General features: G+C 40.1%; 1 pseudogene; it reads left to right on the forward strand.

Moving 5' to 3' along the window:
* Positions 1-6579: 6579 nt before the first annotated feature.
* Positions 6580-7208, forward strand: LOC101138559 (large ribosomal subunit protein bL19m-like; annotated as a pseudogene).
* The last annotated feature ends 674 nt before the right edge of the window (positions 7209-7882 follow it).

The following is a 7882-nucleotide window of genomic DNA, read 5'->3' on the forward strand; positions in this document are numbered from 1 at the left end:
GTGCTTGCTGTAAAGAATGAAATAAAGGATTAAGTTGTTCATCAGTCACATTTTGAATTAAGGCACGTTCAATATTTTGTGTGGCTTGCACTACATAGGCTGAATCAGAAACAATGTTTACTGGCTGTTTAAAAGTTTCTAACACTGTTATCACAGCCATAAGTTCAGCCCTTTGATCAGAAGCAAAGTCAGTTTGCAAAACTTGTTTTTGAGCTCCTGCAAATGAGGCTTTTCCATTACTAGATCCATCAGTAAAAACAGTAAGGGCCCCTTTAGTAGGGGCTTTTTGAGTAATAGAAGGCAATATCTGGGATATTAATTTTAGAAACTGAAATATCTTAGATTTTGGATAATGATTATCAAGAATGCCAACAAAACCTGCCAAATTAACTTGCCATTCTTGGAAATTAACATAGGCTTGTTGAATTTGTTGTTTAGTTAACAGAACTATAATCTGATTTGATCATATCACATTAGCTTTGTTGTGTGCAGCCTTGCTTGTCCTACTAGCACAGCAATTTGATCCAAGTACAGAGTGAACATTTTGGTTATATTGTGAGGCAGAAAAAGCCGCTCAACCAGATCATCCTGTTGAACTATAACTCCTGTAGGTGAATGCTTCATAGGAAAAACTAAAAACTGTAATGGTTGCATTGGATTAATCCGTTCTACTTGTGCTTGCTGAATTTTTTCCTCAATTAATTGAAGTTCCTCCAATGCCTGTTTGGACAAGGAGCATTTCCTGTTAAGGTCAGAATCACCTCATGAAGTAGAAAAGAGGTGAGACATAGCATAGGTAGGAATGCCTAAAGTTGGACAAATACAATTAATGTCTCCTAATAATTTTTGGAAATCATTTAAGGTTTCTAAATTATCTCTTTGAAGTTGAACCTTTTGAGGCTTAATAGGACTTTGTTCTACCTTCATTCCTAGATATTGAAAGGGAGTAGAAGTTTGGATTTTACTGGGGGCTATAATCAACACTGAAGCATTTACAGCCTTTTCTAACTGTTTGTAGCACAACATCAATTCTTCCCTAGTTTCAGCTGCCCACAAAATATCATCCATGTAATGGATGATACAACATTTTTTAAACCGTTCTCTAACTGGCTTAATAGCTTTCCCGACATAAGTTTGGCAGATAGTCAAGCTATTTAGCATGCCTTGTGGTAGTACTTTCCAATGGTATCTGTCCGCTGGTTCTTTTATTATTTATGGCGGAAATAGTAAAAGCAAATTTTTCATAATCTTGGGCAGCTAAAGGAATGGTAAAAGAAGCAATCCTTTAGATCTATCACTATGAGAGGCCAGTATTTTGCGATCATTGTTATGGAGGGTAACCCTAGTTGTAGTGCACCCATGGGTTGAATTACAGCATTAACAGCCCTTAAATCTGTTAACATTCTGCATTTCCCTGATTTTTTCTTAATGACAAATACACGAGAATTCCAAGGGGAGAAAGCAGGTTCTATATGAACCTTTTGCAATTGTTCCTGTACCAGCTCTTTTAAAGCCTCCAGTTTTTCCTGTTTCAGCAGCCATTGGTCCACCCAAACCACTTTGGCAGTTAGCCAAACGAGAGGAATGGGAGCCAGAGGCCCAACAATGGCCGCTTCTAAAAATGACACCCCAATCTGGTCCGATCCGTTTGTCCTTTTAATTCTAAAGGTTCTGATTGACTATTTTTATCTTTTCCTAGTCATTTTCCTGGGCAATATACCATATTTATCATCATTTGTCTACTGTTACTGCTATATTGATCCATAGGAATAGATATTTCAGCATCCCATTATTGCAATAAGTCTCTACCCCATAAGTTGAGAGGAATAGGTGTAATGATAGGCTGAATTGTCCCTTCCAGACCATTTGGCCCTTGATGTGGCAAAATAAAGGGACTTTGAAAAACTTTCGAGGAAGCTCCTACTCCAAAAATACCAATGAATGCCTTTTGCTTAGGCCAGTCCCGGGGCCACTGATTTATAGCAATAATAGAGACATCAGCTCCAGTATCTACTAGTCCTTCAAAATCTTTGCCCTGAATAGTTACTGTGCAAATAGGTCTTTTGTCAGACACTTGATTAACCCAATATACAGCATTTCCTGTTGGATTAGTTCTACCAAAGCCTCCTGTTCTCTTCATTGTGCTTCTTCCTAGTTTTATGTAAGGTAACAGCAACAACTGAGCAATTCTGTCTCCCGGGGAAGCAGACCATAGAGTCGAGGAACTAATAACTAATTGAATTTCTCTGGTATAATCAGAATAAATTATTCCCACGTGCACAGTGACACCTTTCAAATTTAGACTAGACTTTCCAAGTAATAAACCAACTGTTCCTGCGGGTAAGGGTCCCCTAACTCCTGTAGGGACCTTTTTTGGTGGCTCCCCAGGAAGTAAGGAGATGGGAATTGTGCTTCAGAGGTCTACAACAGCACCGCCTGCTGTGGTGGGGGACAATTGTTGTACATTTGTAAGGGCAGTGGCTGTGCTGGATATGCCTTGGTTTGTTGAGGGACTCGAGGCAGGTCCCTCTTCCTGTTTCTCAAGAGAGGTTGTCAATCTTTGCTAATTTTAGAATGACACTGACTTGCCTAGTGACGGCTTTTTTCACAACGGGGGCATACACAAGTACTTTTCTGTTGGTAGCTCTTGCCTTTTGATTTTCTTTTCTACATTCCTTTTTTATGTGTCTAAATTGCCCACAATTAGAGCAAGAGCCTGAGAAATGGGGCATATTCTTTCTGACTCGTAATCCAGCCATAGCCTGAGCTAAAAGAGTAGCCTTATGTAAGTTACCTCCAATGCCATCTCAAGCCTTAATACATTGAGCTAAATGAGGCCTCCCTCTCAGGGGTCTAACAGCAGTTTAACACTCTGCATTAGCATTATCGTACGCAAGAAGCTGTATTACAACATCTTGAGCTGTTTTATCAGTTATGGCTTTATACACAGCCTCTTGGAGCCAAGCAATAAAATTAATAGATGATTCTTTAGGTCCTTTTTGGACAGAACTGAAAGGATATTTTTCCCCTGTAACATTTATCCTTTCCCATGCCTGTAAGCACACAGAGTGCAGCTGAACAATGGCAACATCCTCCATTACTGCTTGATTTTCTAATCAACCCCAATCAGGTCCAACTCCCATTAACTGTTCAAAGGAAACAGGCACAGGTGGTCGTGCTTGTGTATTTTCCCTTGCCTGAGTTTGAGCTTCATCAGCCCACCAGGTTTTAAACTGCAAGTACTGAGATGAAGTGAGAACAGATTTTGTTAAAGTTTTCCAATCATACGGTATTAACCTATTATTGAGAGAAACATTTTTTAATAAAGTTTGCACAAAAGGAGAGTTTTGCCCATATTGACTAATGGCTTGCTTGAATTCCTTTATCAGCTTAAAAGGAAAGGTGGTCCAATTAGCTATATTCTGTCCTTCCTGCTGGATTATAGTTATGGGAAATTGCCATGCTTCAAGGTCTGCCTCCACTCTAGCCTTTTGAATAGAATTTTGTATAGCACCACCAATTGCTCCAGATTTTAATGTTGCAACTACAGGAGCAGTAAGTTTTGTAGCGAATTCATCTTCTCGCCCATTAAGGGGAGAGAGAGGAGGTGGTCTTTCACTTAATTCAGCAGGTAGAGCCAACGGGCTAGTAAAACATATTTTTTCAGTTTCCCTTTCTTTTCTTTAATTTCCTCCATTTCCTGTTCCTCACATTCAGAATCTGAGGGTAGTTTTTTACACTCATCCTCCTCTTCCTCATCTGAATCTGCCTCATCATCTGTTTGAAATGGCTCAAGAGCTGCTTTTATTAGCGCCCACATTGACCAGACCAAGACTGGAATTTTTGCTCCACCTTTATACACTTTTTAAAAACCTCCGCCAATTCTCTCCCATTCATCCAACTCCATAGTCCATTTTTGTGGGAACTATGGGCAAAACTGCTTTACTGCATTAAAGGGTGGTAACAAATTCTGAGTACTAACTATCACTCCTCCTCTTTGTAATAAATGCCTTAAGAAATTTAAATAAGTAGAATGTCTGCTTTTTCTTTGTCCCGTTGTTACCCTCGTTCTTCACAGTGTTCAGCTTTCCTGCCGAGCTTCTTTTAGACATCCTTGGGTGTCCTTTGATGATGCATCCTCTGCTTTCACACACTCTAGTGTTCCTTCACCGGGGTTTTTGTTGCCCCATGTTGGGCCACCAGGAATGTTGGGATGATTAGTCCCAACACCAGATCGTGGGGGTGACAAAGTCCGGCAGAGTCAAAGGATTGAGAAAAAGTTTGAGAAGGAAAGTGGGACCAGAGGGCCATCGTGATTGTGGAGGCTGTGAAGGCCCTGAGCTCTGGGAGCCCAAGCTATTTATTGGTAATCCAACAAAGAAACAGGTCGGGAGAATGTGGGGGTCGAAAGGGCAGGTGCATGATCTACAGCTGTGATGGTTTAGCATTTATATGGAACATCTTCTGCTACTTGAGATAATGGGAATACAATCGATCTAGGAGCCTAGGAGGGCTAGAAGCAAGGAGCCAGCAAGTCTAGACACATTCCAGAGGACATTATATCAGACATGCAAGCCCTGCCTCAGTTTTTTTCCCAACACTCAGCTTTTTCCCAACAAGTAGTGGAAAGTTTCAGAAAACTATGATCGATAAATTCAATGACCAATAAGGAAACACCTTATTAGAAAATTATCTAAGTTTATACTCTAAGAAAATAAATTTATGAATGAGATCATAAAATTGTCAAACTAGCATTGGAGTAGGTATATACAGTTACATTTTTTTCTGCCTCATAAGTGAGACTAGAATTTAAACCTGAATATCTTATCTAATAATTTTGCTATGTAGAATGTCCAAACTATACAATTTTTAATCTGAGATTTGAAAGAGATTGAAATTAAACTCTGCACCTGAACTCAGTGCTGCTTCCCTCTAATTTATTTGCAGTTTTCTGTTATTTGGTGCCTCAGGTTAAACCTACTGGGAGAAAGTGGTTCTGAACCCTTCATATACTATCCACTTTTGTTTTGTTATCCTTGCTTTCCTCTTCAAGGCTACTGTGGATATTCATTCCAGCTTGATTTACTTCATGTAAAAATATTCCCTTTTGTGGAGATAAAGGAGTAAATAAAAGGGTATGCAGATTTATTTGTCCTTGACTTATAACCCCGAAGAATTAGGGTGAATGTGCTTAATCCAGTTCCTTTTTCCTACTATTGAGTTTCCTTCATCATGAGTTGAAACCACTCAACACTCCTCCTTTTTTGCCACCTTTATTGTTTGCAGCCTTACAAGTCACATTTAGCCTCTTGATTTCCCTGGAGTTTTATAATGCTCCCAGAACACTTTGTCCTATGATCACTCCCATGTGAATTATAGGTCTATTTACTGTGCGTTAACCATCTACCTACCAGTGATAACCTCTGAGTTCACTGCTCTTTCATAAACAGGAAGATAAGTCCTCCGAGAACTGTCAAGTTTATTGTTATCGTGCAATGGTAAAATAGTTACATATTGGAGACCAATGTGCAGAGAAGAGACTAGATAAGGCCAAAAATTGCTTGTTTGACTTGGCTTTTACTCAGTTGTCTTTATCACTCATTCCTGTGGCTATATTCATGACTTTGATATCCTCAGTTCTGCACAGCATCCCAATCTCAGCTTGGAACCTCCCCCTCTCTCACACCCCACCCCTCCCCCACTAGCCTTCCAGCCCACTCACTTGAGTGCACCCACTAGAGCAACTACTTGACTGGTGTCCTCCAATCAACTAACTTCTACTTTCCACTACAGATTACCTGACTCAGTTCCTCCCTTCTCCCCTTACTCAGCTTAGAACCCATGGCCCTTCATTAGAATCATTCTCCCAATGCTTGATCCCACTATTGGACTCTCCTAGCAATGCTCTAACCTCTAGTTAAACCCCACTCTCTTCTACTTTGTGTTTGCACCATGAAGCTGAGCATTCCTGAAACAAAACAAAAAACAGCCTCAACCATGCTGATTGAATTCACATACACAAATATCAAAGGATCGTTAAATACTCCCTGGGAGGAAATTTCCTATGATGTTTGCTTTCCCACTATCTAAAAGAGATTATATCACACATTGTCTTGTCTCCTCATACTGTCTATACTCCCTTTTCTTCCCTCACCGTCAGCTGACCACTTTGTCTCCATTGGCATAAACAGAAGCAATCTCAAGGAATGCCCTTATCTCCCAGCCACCAAATCAATCAAACTCTCTGTGGATGTATGTCCAGATAACTCTTGTCCTACTTCTTGCAGCACTGCTACTATACACAGTAATTTTTATTTGATGCAAACCCACAGTTTTCAGTTCTTTCTCCAGCTATAAATATTGATGAGAGGTTACTTATGGAACCTTACAGAACTCACCAAAAGGAAGAAAAATTACTAATTTAAAACATGGAAACTGGTAGTCTCAACGTGAGCAAGCTAGCATGGTGGCCTGCATTGTGGCGGGGTATGGGGTTGCAAGGAACCTAGGCTGGAGTCTCCAGGCTCAGGGCTGGCCTCTGTTGCTTGAAGTTCTTGAGTCCCTAATTCATTCCTCCAAGGGGAAGAATAAATCCTCTGAAGTTTCAAATAGGAAGAAAAGTTATGTTAGAAAGGAGAAAAGTACTCCACATTCCAGAGTTCTATGTTGGAAGTATTCTTTGTGTTACTACAGCTGACTCATATGCCAGTGAAAAAATCAGCCAGTTTCTGGGGATTTGCATCTAGAGATCAGGAAAAGGACTTAGGGCTACTTTTATCCTTAGGAATGTTATTGAAGGACAAGGTGTTAAGATTTGCTTTGAACTTTATAATCCTCGAATCCGGGAGACTCAAGTGGTCAAATTAGAGAAATGGGTGGATGATAGCTTGCTGTGGTTATGAGATGCTTTTCCTGAATATAGCACTGTTGATGTGAATATGAAGCCAGTAGCACAAGAGCCTAGCCAAGAAGTTCCTGTTAATAAGCTGAAAGTGAAAATGAAGCCTCAGCCCTTGTCCAAATGCTGGGACTGTCCAAATTTTAATATTTAAGGAATAATATTTGATCCTTGTTTCACTGAAGAACAAATGAAAGCAGCTTAGAAGTAGAGACAGCTGTGGCTTGAATTTGATACGATGAGGGAATATGATGCTTTAAAAATTGAAGCTGCAATATGGGATGAAATTGAAGCATCCAGAAAGTCCTGATTCTGAGAATGAATTTGGTTACTTGCAGAAGATATATTGGCTCTAAGAGGATATATTGAGAGACCAATTTAATTTCATTTATAAGAACACAGTCATTAAATGAACTAAGCATTCATTGTTTCATCAGTACTTTTTTCTAAAATAAAACTTGCACACCAGTTTATTACTCTAAAAAAAAAACAGAATTATACATGCCAAATGGTCCAATATCCATTCCCTTACTGGAGGCACAGTTACAATAGGAGTCAGAGCATCACCAGAACGCTCTTTAATGAGCATGGAATCTGAGCAAGGGCATAGGTGGAGTGATCTTTTTTAAATTGTGAAATAAATCATAAGCACAACAATGTATGATTTACAGAATAATAAAATGGACATTTACATAACCATCATCAGGTTAAGAAACAGAACATTTAGGCCGGGTGTGGTGGCTTACGCTTGTAATCCCAGTACTTTGGGAGGCCAAGGCGGGCAGATCACTTGAGGTCAGGAGTTCGAGACCAACCTGGCCAACATGGGGAAACCCTGTCTCTACTAAAAATACAAAAATTCGCCGGATGTGGTCACGCATGCCTGTAATCCCAGCTACTTGGGAGGCTGAGGCAGGAGAATCACTTGAACCTGAGAGCTGGAGGTTGCAGTGAGCCAAAATTGCACCACTGCACTCCAGCCTG

This window comes from Gorilla gorilla, chromosome 3 (assembly GCF_029281585.2).
Source record: "Gorilla gorilla gorilla isolate KB3781 chromosome 3, NHGRI_mGorGor1-v2.1_pri, whole genome shotgun sequence".
NCBI classification, from domain to species: Eukaryota; Metazoa; Chordata; class Mammalia; order Primates; family Hominidae; genus Gorilla; species Gorilla gorilla.